Genomic DNA, 12703 nt, shown 5'->3' with positions numbered 1-12703 from the left:
ATAGAATTTATTTATCTGCATCCAAGTGTCAATCATGCCCCCCCCCTCCTCTCCGCACACACACTTTTGTGTTCAATAGCAGGTTTTTTGCCCTGATCGTTCAATGCATTCACAACTGCACTTTGCAAATCCCAAATCAAACAGGCAAAGGGACGCAGCCACGAGCCGTGTGGCTTGACCCTGATGCTGCCAGACTGCAGGGCCTGGATCCTCAGTGAGACTCTGGCTACATCTAGCCTGCAAGCCTCTTTCGAAAGAGGCTTTTTCAAAAGATACTTTCGAAAAAGCCTCTTTTGAAAAAGAGCGTCTAGACGGCAAGCAGTACGTTCGAAAAAGCAAGCCGCTTTTTTGAAAGAGAGCACCCAGGCAGTCTGGATGCTCTCTTTCGAAAAAGACCTGTTTGCATTCAAGAACGCCTTTTTTCGAAAGAGCACTTTCGAAAAAAGGAGTTCTTCCTTGTGAAATGAGGAGTACCGCCGTTGAAAGAAAAGCCGCGTTCTTTCGATTTAATTTCCAAAGAACGCGGCTGTAGTCCAGACGCAGGTGACGTTTTTTCGAAAAAAGGCTACTTTTTTCGAAAAAACCCTGCATCCTCGACACAGCCTCCGTCAGGGCAGCTTTCCTGGAGTCACAGACCTAGCTCTGAACTGGCACCAGGAGTCTGTGGCATTGCCCTATCTCCCCGCACAGTTCCCTCGGCGCTAAGAGGAATGGGGCCGGGGAGGATGGAAGGACGAGGGAGGTGGCAAATATTATGCAAAAATGCAACGGGTGGTACCTACCAGGAATATCTTCTGATGGAAAACTCACCCTCTGAGTCATTTAAAACTAGGCCTGGAGACTCCAAAGGGAAAGAACCTTTGTAAGTTACAATGCCAGTCATCATAGCATGTCCTATTTACTGCCCTGGTTCCCACCCCTGTATCGGGGCTGCCCTGCATGCATCTGTAACCTCCTGGCTAGGGCGCATTGCCGTTCCCTGGGTGTTTGGCCCGCAGAGGAGGTGGCTGGTTAGAACGAGCTGTCATTGTTTATGTATTTTCGCTCTAGAGGTTCCTGGCTCAAACCCTCGTACGTTGGCTAGAAGGGAAGTCATCTCCTATAGATCCCACCCACTTTGCCAAGCAGCCGTCCTCTCCCTTCCAAATTCTTCCCAGGATACACGAATTCTGTGCTAAGAAGCAAAACCCGCTCTGGGTTGTTCTCCCTGTGTCATCTCTTTTCTGCCCACGCGTTTTGTAGGTGTGTCTACAATGGAAGGCATAATCCAGCTCAAAGAGGGGGAGGGATAGCTCAGTGGTTTGAGCATTGGCTGGCTAAACCCAAGATTGTGAGTTCAATCCTTGAGGGGGGCCATTTAGGGATCTGGGGCAAATTCTATCAGGGATGGTACTTGGTCTTGCTATGAGGGCAGGGGACTAGACTTGATGACCTTTCAAGGAACCTTCTAGTTCTAGGAGATAGGCAATCCCCATTAATTTAATACCCATGCTAGGTCTGATACAGATGATGTGCTAAAAACAGGAGTTTTGCCTAGACAATATGAGGGATTCACCCCCCAAGTATGCGCCGAGGGGCTAAGATGGGATCCTTCTCTTTTCCACCCTTGTGACTCGATAGCTTCACTTCTGCTTTTAACACACTAGCTGTGATGGAACTAGTGCAGACATATCGAGATTCCATCTCTAAGCTCTCTGCACTGCTCAGCTACCTGGGGATTGGACTAGACGTAAGAACAAACACACGAGAGAATAGAATTGTACAGTACCCCGCACGCTGCTGGCACTGAACAAATCTATACATCATAACTAATAAATAACACGAGTAAGAGGCGTCTCTGTCTTTCCATGTGCAGACACTTGTATAACTTTGTTCCATGCCAAGTTTGCCTGCACACTGTGCTTATGTCGAAACTTGGACGGCAGCACAGTTATAAATTAAAAACTAATAAAAATAAAGTTTAACAAGTACATACAAAGTACAACAACCACAGGCACAGTCTGGGAGGGGCTGGCCTGCTGCCTGTGTCTTTGAGCAGAGATTTAAAATAATTCCCAGCCCCGCGCCACTTATTCTGCTAACAATTACTAAAGCTAACAAGTAATTAAACGACTTTTTACATAACACCTTTTCTCCTGTAGTATCACCAAACACTTTACACATTCAAAGACAGTTGCAAGGCTGAATGGGAAAAAAGCACCATAAATTATATTAGAAACAGCAAAAATATATTCCCAGAATCATATGATACAGATACAGTCAATGCAGAGTCCAGAGCTAATAAGGCTCTTCAATGGTACGCCCGCATCTTGAATACTGTGTATAGATGTGGTCACCTCATCCCAAGAAAGACTTCTTGGCATGGAAAAAGTTCAGAAAAGGACAACAAAAATAAGGAGGGGTTTGGAACAGCTTCTATATGAAGAGAGATTTAAAAGACTGGGACTTTTCAGTTTAAAAAAGAGGAGACTAAGGAGGTATATGATAGAGGTCTATACAATTATGACAGGTGTGAAAAAAGTGAATAAGGAAAAGTTATTTACCTTTTCTCATAACATAAGAACTAAGGGTCACCAAATGAAATGAATAGATAGCAGGTTTAAAAGAAATAGGAAGTTTTTCTTCATGCAGCACACAGTCAACCTATGGAACTCCCTGCCAGAGGATGTGGTGAAGACCAGGACTTTAATAGGGTTCAACAAAAAGCTAGATAGATTCATGGAGGTTAGGTTCATCAAGGGCTATTATCCAGGATGGGTAGGAAGGGTGCCCCTTAGCCTCTGTTTGTCAGAGGCTGGAAATGGGTGACAAGGGAGGGATCACTTGATGATTCCCTGTTCTGTTCCCTCCCTCTGGGGCACCTGGCATTGGCTACAAGATACTGGGCTAGGTGGACCTTTGGTCTGACCCAGTGTGGCCGCTCTTATGTCTTTGTGTTTCACTGTGTAACTATCAAAACTACAGCTGGGAGCTTTAATTACCCACCTTTTGAGTTGCATTCTGTACACCGCCGGGCCAAATGTATCCCTGGTGTAACTCCGCTGACTCCTGCAGCATTACAAAGGAGATGACCAAAACCCAAAGCCTCGCGGTGCCAAAATGCATGCCTGCACCGGCTCTGGCTGCACATGCATGAGTGCGCGATCTACGCCTAGGATTTATGGCTTCATCTCAGCAAGGCCCCTGTTTGCCTGTGTGGCGGAATGACCAGCGTGTGAGCTCTGTTTCAGCAAGACACGAAGGGTGAAATTCACCCGGCCGGGGATGGGGGAAGCAGATTGTCCAAGATCCTCCAGAGCACAAGCCCTCTGTTACTCCTCTTCTACGGGAGAGGTGGGATGGGACGAAGGTCCCTCTTGGGTGTGGCCTGCAATGGGCATATGGTAGCAGGGCCACAGAGTTTCATAGAGTCCTAGAATCCTAGAACTGGAAGTGACCTTGAGCACCCCATCCCCTGCCTTCCTGGCAGGACCAACCACCATCTAGACCATCCCTGACAGGTGTCTGTCCAGCCTGCTCTGAAATATCCCCAGGGATGGAGATTCCACAACCCCCCTGGGCAATTTATTCCAGTGTTTGACGACCCTGACAGTTAGGAACTTTTTCCTACTGTCCAACCTAAACCTCCCTTGCTGCAGTTTAAGCCCATTGCTTCTTGTCCTATCCTCAGAGGTCAAGGAGAACAATTTTTCTCCCTCCTCCTTGTGACACCCTTTAGATACTTGAAAGCTGCTCTCATGTCCCCTCTCAGCCTTCTCTTTTCTATACTAAGCAAGCCCAGTTCTTTCAGGCTTCCCTCAGAGCTCATGTTCTCTAGACCTTTCATCATTCTTGTTGCTCTTCTCTGAACCCTCTTTCCTCCACAGCTTTCCTGCAATGTGCTGCCCAGCACTGGACACAGCACTCCAACCGAGGTGCAACCAGCGCAGAGTAGAGCGGACGAACGACTCCTGTGCCACTTTTGCACTCCCACGGAGCCTGCGGCCCGCACTCCCACATGGGTGGCTCCGAGAACGGTGGCATCAGCCCCGCCCTCCAGTGTCACTCTCAAAACGCCCCGTCCCTCTCGCTCCATGCAACGTGGCGTATGGCATTTCCCCGTGTGCGCCGAGGAGTCCACCCCTCTGATCTGCTAGCACAGCATGTGTAAGCCAGGCTGCCACTGGCAAATGGAAACCGTCTCGTCTCGTTAACATGGGCCTGGGTGAGCGCTGTCCTTGCTGGGGCTGGAACCAAAGCCTTTCTTATCTCAGGGCAGGGACCCCCACAAACAGCAGTGACTCCGCCACTGGGCACTACGCACTAGGGATGTTAAATACCGGTTAATTGAATAGTCGAGAAACCTCGTCAATTCTTATCGGTTACTCGACTATTCTATAGCCCCCAGGGATGGGTTCCCCCAAGGAACCCTCTGACAGCCTGCACTGCTGCCTCTGTTTCAGACTCACCCTAGACAGGGGCTGCTGCCTCTTTATCAGAGGCAGCAGCGCAGGGAGTGCCAGGTAGGAGCTGGTCCGCGAGGGGAGCCAGTTTAAAAACCAGCTCCCCTCACGGACAAGCTTCCTGTCACCCCATGCTGCTGCCTCTGATAAAGAGGCAGCAGCCCCTGTCTAGGGCGGGTCTGAGCTCCTGGACCTGGTGCAAGCTGGAACTGAGTCAGGCTGCCTGCCCACCTGGCTCCTAATACTCTTTAAATGCAGAACTGCAGCAGGTGTAGGTCCCAGACCTGTCGCAAGTCAGGAGTGAGCTGTGCTGCTGGCCAGCCAGCTAAAAAAGTCTGCTGGCAAGGGAGGGGGAGAGAAATGCATGTAGTCTAGAGCATTAACCTATAAGCTTTTCAGAGAATCGTAGAACCAGAGAGCTGGAAGAGACCTCAGAAGGTCAAGTCCAGCCCCCTGCTCTAGGCAGGACCAATCCCAACTAAATCCACCCGGCCAGGGCTTTGTCAAGCCGAGACTTAAACACCTCTAGGGATGGAGACTCCACTACTTCCCTAGGGAACCCATCCCAGTGCTTCACCACCCTCCTAGTGAAATAGTTTTTCTAATCTCCAACCTGGACCTCTCCCACCACAACTTGAGCCCATTGCTCCTTGTTCTGCCACCTGTCACTACTGAGAACAGCCTCTCTCCATCCTCTTTGGAGCCCCCCTTCAGGGAGTTGCAGGCTGCTATCAAATCCCCCCTCGCTCTTCTCTTCTGCAGACTGAACAAGCCCAAATCGCTCAGCCTCTCCTCATAGGTCATGTGCTCCAGCCCCCGAATCATTTTGGTTTTTTGCTTATTGTCTAATCGGTTCATCGACTACACTATTACATCCCTACTACACACATTTCCGCTGCCTTTGTCTTTAGCTGCAGGGCAAGCCCCGGTTGGCTTCCCACAGCTTTCGGCACCCGAGATTGCTCCTTCGTCACCATGCATAACGCACAGGAACCAATGGATTTCACGGAGGTCTCGGGTTGATTCGTGTCTCCCATGCTAACGCTCCCAGGGCATTTGCCTTTCTTCAGTGCCCATAGCATGCCCCATTGCTCAGGAGACGGGCCCACGGGGAGGAGGGGAGAAATCAGCGCCTTAAAGAAGGGGCTTCCGTTTCAGAAGGTCACTAGCGACTAGCCGTATTTCCGCCGGCTGCAGACGCTGGGAGGCCAGTAGGGAAGTGTAACGAAACAGAGATGGCTCTGGGATGAGATTCAGATCTGGATCGCTGCCTCGGAGACATGTGTGAGGAACGTGAGGAAGCCTGGGCCAAGGCAGATCAAAGTCATGCATGCCTGGTGTTGAGAGGCAGGGGGGAAGTCTTCCTGGGTCTATGGCAACCAAGTGGTGATGAAGGAAAAACAACAACATTATTGGAGGTTTCCCTGTCACGGGAGGGATCAAAGGGAGTTAGTAGTTGGTCTTATCCAGTCTGGTCACCTAGCCATGGTGCAGTGCTGACATGTGGAATATTCTAACTCTGTTCTGCTCCTCATCTGAGGAGGCCTCAGTTTCCCAATCTGTAAAATGGAGATGATAGTGCTCGTGTGTCGTCGTAACATGGTTGGAGATCGATGGAGCAGCTCCTCTGCAAATGCAAATCGGGGCAGCCCCATGGGCTTCAAAGTGCTAAGTGTCAGTACCAGGGACACATGAAGAGTCAGAAGTAGGGCACGTCTACACAGCAGGGCGAAAATCGAATTAAGCAATGTGACTTCAGCGACGTCAATTGCGAAGCTGAAGTCGAAGTAGCTGAATTTGGCTTTTGGCTCTGCCTACCCATCAGGAAGTCGAAGGAAGATCACTCTTCCATTCATTTTCCTTACTCCTTGTGAAATGAGGGTTACTGGAGTCGGAGTAAAAGGTCCTCCAACTCGACATTATTTTGAAACAATGCCTTGCTGTGTGGACGTGCATTACATTATTTCAAAATAAGGTCAGTTATTCCAAAATAACTCTGCTGTGTAGACATACCCCTCGAGTCATATTGAACCAATGAACATGAAATGCATATCAGAGAGAGTTGGTGGGTGAGATAATACCTTTTATTGAACCAACGTCTGTTGATGAAGGAGACAAGCTTTCAGACTGTTCTTCAGATCAGAAAATAGATTTTACATTTTAGCAGCAAATTAATTTGCATAGGAAGGTAATATGATACACAGTGTGTTCTCCAAGGATACAATCACCAAGAGCGGAAAAACAAGAAAGCTCATAAGTTGATAGATGTTAAGAGGTGGAGAAGGCCTATTAGAAGATTCCTCCAATGCTCAGATATAGTCCTCTAGTTGAGGGCATGTCATCTGAAGAAATATTAAACTGAACCCCACCTACTCAAGAAGACAAAAGTAAGAGCTACTTATACACAGAGACAGGAACTTCGATTACTTCCACCATTTCTACTTTTTCAATAAAGTCCAGTTTTCACCAAAAAGGTTAGTAGCAGTCAGATGTTTACTATAGCAAATACTAGTGAAGATGAGGTAGGATCTGAGGCTAAATTAGGGAAAGAACCAGTTAAAAATTACTTAAATTAAATGTTTTAAAATTGACAGGGCCTGATGAAATGTATCCTAGAATACTCAAGGAGCTGACTAAGGAGATATCTGGGTCAATAGTGATAATCTTTAAAAACTCATGGAAGAGAGGGGATATTGCAGAGGACTGAGAGAGTCGATCTATAAAAATGGGAATAAGAACACCCCAGGAAATTACAGATTAGGCAGCCTAACTTCAGTGCCTCGAAAGAGCAAATAGTCAAGCAAACACTTTGAAAACACCTAGAAGATAATACGGAGATATGTAACAGTCAACATGGATTTGTCAAACCAATTTAATAGCTTTCTTGGACAGGGTAACAAGCCTTGAGGATGGGGGGAAGTGGTAGATGTCGTAGATCATGACTTTAGTAAGGCTTTTGATGCTGTTTTACATCAACCTCTCATAAACAAACGAGGGAAATGTAGCCTAGTTGGAGGTACTATAAGGAGGGCACATAACTGATTGGATAACCATGCCCAGAGAGGAGTTATCAGTGGTTCGCAGCCAAGCCAGAAGGGAATATCAAGAGGGATCACTTCTGGGTCTGATTCTGTTCAATAACTTCGTCAGTGATTTCAATAATGGCATAGAAAGTGCACTTACAAAGTGTGCGTATGACACCAAGCTGGGAGGGGTTGCAAGAGTTTGGGGGGTAGAATTAAAATACAAAATGATCTGGACTACTTCAGACCATTTCTCCAGTTTAAGAGGAAGAAATTCAAAACGGACAAATGCAAAGTGCTCCACTTGGGAAGGGGCGATGAGTTGCACCGATACAGAATGGGGAAATGACAGCCAGAGAAGGAGTACTTCAGAAAGGGATCGGAGGGGGATAGAGGATTACAAGCTAAATCTGAGTCAACTGTATAAATACTGTTTCAAAAAAAGCTAATACCATTCTGGAATGTATCAGCAAGCATGTCGGAGGCAAGACACAAGCAATTCTTCTGCTCTACCCTGCACGGAGAAGGGGACATCATAACACTTTTCAAGTACATAAAAGGTTGTTATAAAGAGGAAGGAGATAAATTGTTCTCCTTAACCTCTGAGGATAGGGCAAGAAGCAATGGGCTTACGCTGCAACAAGGAAGGTTTAGGTTGGACATTAGGAAAAACTTCCTACGTGTCAGGGTGGTTAAATACGTGTCAGGGTGGTTAAACTTCCTACGTGTCAGGGTGGTGAAATTAATGGGGAGCAGGTTTAAAACTAATAAAAGAAAGTTCTTCTTCACACAGCGTGTAGTCAACCTGTGGAACTCCTTGCCAGAGGAGGCTGTGAAGGCTAGGACTATAACAGAATTTAAAGAGAAGCTAGATAATTTCATGGAGGTTAGGTCCATAAAAGGCTATTAGCCAGGGGATAAAATGGTGTTCTTGGCCTCTGTTTGTCAGAGGTTGGAGAAGGATGGCAGGAGACAAATCGCTTGATCATTGTCTTTGGTCCACCCTCTCTGGGGCACCTGGTGCTGGCCACTGTCGGCAGACAGGCTACTGGGCTAGATGGACCTTTGGTCTGACCCAGTACGGCCGTTCTTATGTTCTTATGTTCTTAAACACTGGAATAAATTGCCCAGGGGGATTGTGGAATCTTCATCTCTGGAGATATTGAAGAGCAGGTTAGTCAGACACCTGTCAGAGATGGCCTAATTATTATGAGGTGCTCTGTGAGCACACGGAATTGGACTAGATGGCCTACTTAGGTCCCTTGCAGTCCTACACCTCTGTCATTCCGAGAGGGCAAGTCATTGTCCATGAAAACGAGGCCTTCTACCGCACTGAGAATAGGATTGTGGATGAAAAGACTCAGTAACACCTCAAGGGTTGTTTTGAATCAGTTTCTATATTTGGCTGTGAATATTTAATAGGCCAAACCCATCCCTGAAAGGGAAATCAGCACACTTACACCAAGATTACATTTGGCCAAGTTTTTCATTGGCTTTTTTTTTCTGTACATTTTCTCATATTCCTGTTGCCTTGGGGCCATTTATTATTTTTCTCCTTAATGTCAGTTTTGGTCCTGTCTCAAAATGCCCTCGTCAATTAAACAGTGTTTGAAAATAAGATCATGTGACACCTCTGGGCCTATCGAGCCAATGAAAACAGAAGCCAAATTCCGCTCCGAAACACACCTTGAAAACAGCAAGCCTTTTAGCTGTAGACCTGTATCCCCACATTACCCAGGAGTGGAAGACTGTAGTAAACAAAGTCAGTATTTGCCTTCTCAGCACAACTTTCAGTTGGATTTAGACTCCATTTTGACTGTGGGAGGGAAAAGGGAACATTAACATATGAAAGAAAGAGCCAGAAGAGGACAGTACAACACAATATAAGGGAAATTTAAGCTCAATATTAAAGGAAACTTCCTATCTCTGTGATCTATCCAGTTAGAGTTCCCCATGGCAGCTGTGCTTTAGAAAATCTAAAATAATTCAGACATGCATTGGATAACGTGCTTTAGAGAGCAATGCACTTGGAGGCACATGGATGAAATGCTTATTATTAGTAACGCAATAGCATCTAGAAGACCCAACTGACAATCCTACAGTCCAAATAGCCACCACGGACAAAAAGTGGGAGGGGAAATGATCTAATTTGGTAGGTCTTTCCTGGTTTTAATTATGATTTCATGAAAATAGAGGAGAGGAACTCAAAAAGATGAGTTCATTTATTGAACATGCCTTATGTTTCGTATGAGTTTTGTGTTCCGATTCAGCATACTTCCAATTAATACAGTTCTAACAAACCCACCAAAAGAAAGCAATCGTCAGTCTTGGATTACTACGTTGCAATAATAAAGACGATAAGGAAAACGCTGTCCAAATAGAAGGCATAATACTCAGTGGCTCTTTGTGATTGTTGTGATGTATTGAAATTGGGAGCTGTCACTTTAAATGCTCGAGGTTTGGGGTTTTTTTTGTTTTTTTTCTTGGTCCTGCTAGCAGGCTAAGAGGCTCAGTAGGGAAATGTTTGATCTGGGCCTAGCAAGGCAGACTGTCTAGACTAGACTAGGGAGCAGAGAAGAGTGAAGGGGGATTTGAGAGCAGCCTTCAACTCCCTGAAGCGGTGGGGGGTGCAAAGAGGCTGGCGAGAGGCTGTTCTCAGTGGGGGCAGATGGCAGAACAAGGGCTCATGTTGCAGTGGGGGAGGTCTAGGTTGGAGATTAGGAAAAACTATTTTCCTAGGCGGGTGGGGAAGCACTGGGATGGGTCCCCTAGGGAGGGGTGGAATCTCTATCCCTAGGGGTTTTTAAGTGCCAGCTTGACCAAGCCCTGGCTGGGTTGATTGAGTTGGGTTGGTCCTGCTTTGGGCCGGGGGGCTGGACTCGATGACTCCTGAGGGCTCTTCCAACCCTATGACTGACCTGTAGCCAAGTATTTCTACCCCGGAAAGGTGGAGGGCTGGATTTAAACCTGGGTTTCCTGGGCTGTGGGGCACCTAAGGATAATGGCGGTGAATCCTTGGCTCTCTGCATCGGGGTGTTTTGCACTGCTCAGACATTACACAGTCAGCTGGGAACTCCTGGACATGTGTCTCTCCAGCACCTTCCTGTGCAGCACAGGGGGCAGGTCGGGGCAGGGCGGGGCATGAAGGGGCCTGCCTAGGAATGAAGAAGGGCATGTAGTCACCCTGCCCACCTCAGTTCTGTGGTATGCATGGCTCAGCCAGACCGAGGAATATACCGTAAAATCTCGACTATAATGCGCATCGATGTATAATCGAGGGAAGGCTGAAGGAATTGGGTTTGTTTAGTTTAGAAAAGAGAAGATTGAGGGGGGACATGAGAGCAGTTTTCAGATATCGAAAAGGGTGTCATAAGGAGAAAACTTGTTCATCTTGGCCTCTGAGGACGGGACAAGAAGCAATGGGCTTAAACTGCAGCAAGGGAGGTTCAGGTTGGACATTAGGAAAAACTTCCTACCTGCCAGGGTGGTGAAACACTGGAATAAATTGCCCAGGGAGGTTGTGGAATGTCGATCTCTGGAGATATTGAAGAGCAGGGTGGATAAATGTCTATCAGGGATGGTCTAGACAGTATTTGGTCCTGCCATGAGGGCAGGGGGCTGGACTCGATGACCTCTCGAGGTCCCTTCCAGTCCTAGTGTTCTGTGATTCTATGATAATGCGCACCCTGACTTTTGAATCTTAGCATAATGAAAACATTTGAACTCCTATATATAATGTGCACCTACACTGCACCTATATATCTATACCCCTATATAGCTTGTGCATGGCCTGCTGCCAGGAGCTGACCCGCCAGCACCAAGCCCAGCCTTGCCCACTTCCCAGAGTTGGCCCCGGGCTGCAGGAGGGCGGGAGGGAGGGTCGCGCCGCTCCCACCTGCAGACTTGCCCAGGAAACGTGCACGCAGCCCGGGGAGCCGGCGGCAGAGTTTGAAACCTGCTCCTCCCTCCCCTGGACAGCTGCCCGCGTGTCGCGCTGAGCTCGCGCCTGCCGCAGCCTGAAGGAGCACCGGGCAGGCAGCGAGCCAGGGTGCTGCATCCTGGTGGCGCCGCCGGCTCCTTGCCTTGTCCGTGAGCCTGGCAGGGCAGTGGCCCCCGCGCTGCAGCAGGAAAGTTTCTGTGTGGAGGAGAGGGGGAGTTCCCCGGCCCGGGGCTACTTACAGGTTCATCGGCTTAAAACTTAAAAAAATAAATCCTACATATAATGCACACCCCAACATTGACCGCCCCCCCCAAAATCGTGAAAAAAGTGTGCATTATACTCGAGATTTTACGGTACCTGTCCTGGTGATCTTGTGGCACGGGGCATTGGCAGCATGATGTGCTACACAGGGCCCCCCAGTCACTCCGGGGGACAAACAGAGCCCTGGAAGGGAGGACCAGCCTGGCGGCGGGATGGCAGCCTGTCACAAGTCACAAGTCGTGTATACAGACTCATGGAACGTGTTCTCTTGGATACAGCTCTGCCCATAGACACTCGGGTTTTTTCTCCTTTTGGTGTTTCCTTGCCCTGTGTCCAGATTCTGCTCTCGGAAACTGGAGTGAATCCAGAGTCACTCCGGTGAGATCAATGAATTTACTCCGGCACAAAAGTTTGAGGCCCCCCGGGCGTGACTCCCTTTTCTGTAAAGCCAGAGGTGACCCGTTTCACAGAGCAAGCCTGTGAGTGCGAACCACCGTACAAATTCCAACCACTTGTTTATGGAGTGAACATTATTAGAAATGTCAGAGGCAAAGCGGGGCTTGGGGTGGAGGCTGAGAGCTCCCAGTCCCCCTGGGTAATAACCTCACAACCCCCGTTTGAGAACCCCGATCAAGTCCCCTGCTGCTTATATCTAGAGAAAGCTGCATGCAAGTTGTAGGCCAGATTCCTAGCTCACTGCTGCCAGGTGAACCCGGAGCAACTCCAGGTGGGTGATTCCAGACTTACATCCCCCAGGGTTCCTCTCTGCTCCCACCAGGTGCGTCCAATTGGAGCTGGTACAATTGCAGAACAGCCAACGGCCATAGCAGGCCCTTTGACTCTGGCATCTAGCGGGAAACAAGCCGCGGCGGCGGCAGATGCTGACGATGAAGCAGCAGGGACCAACGACCCATCTTCACAGTCCCCTGTCCCTGACAATTCAAAAATGGAAGAGAACGAGAAACAGCTGTGTAGGCAAAGCCGGATTGTCTGTCTGCACAAAGACAGGTCCATCCAGGCGTACATTTGCACAATAG

Source organism: Pelodiscus sinensis, chromosome 10, assembly GCF_052426305.1.
Source record: "Pelodiscus sinensis isolate ZL-2025 chromosome 10, ASM5242630v1, whole genome shotgun sequence".
In the NCBI taxonomy this organism is placed as follows: Eukaryota; Metazoa; Chordata; order Testudines; family Trionychidae; genus Pelodiscus; species Pelodiscus sinensis.
The sequence above is the reverse complement of the archived record's forward strand: the minus strand, read 5'-3'. Positions refer to the sequence as shown.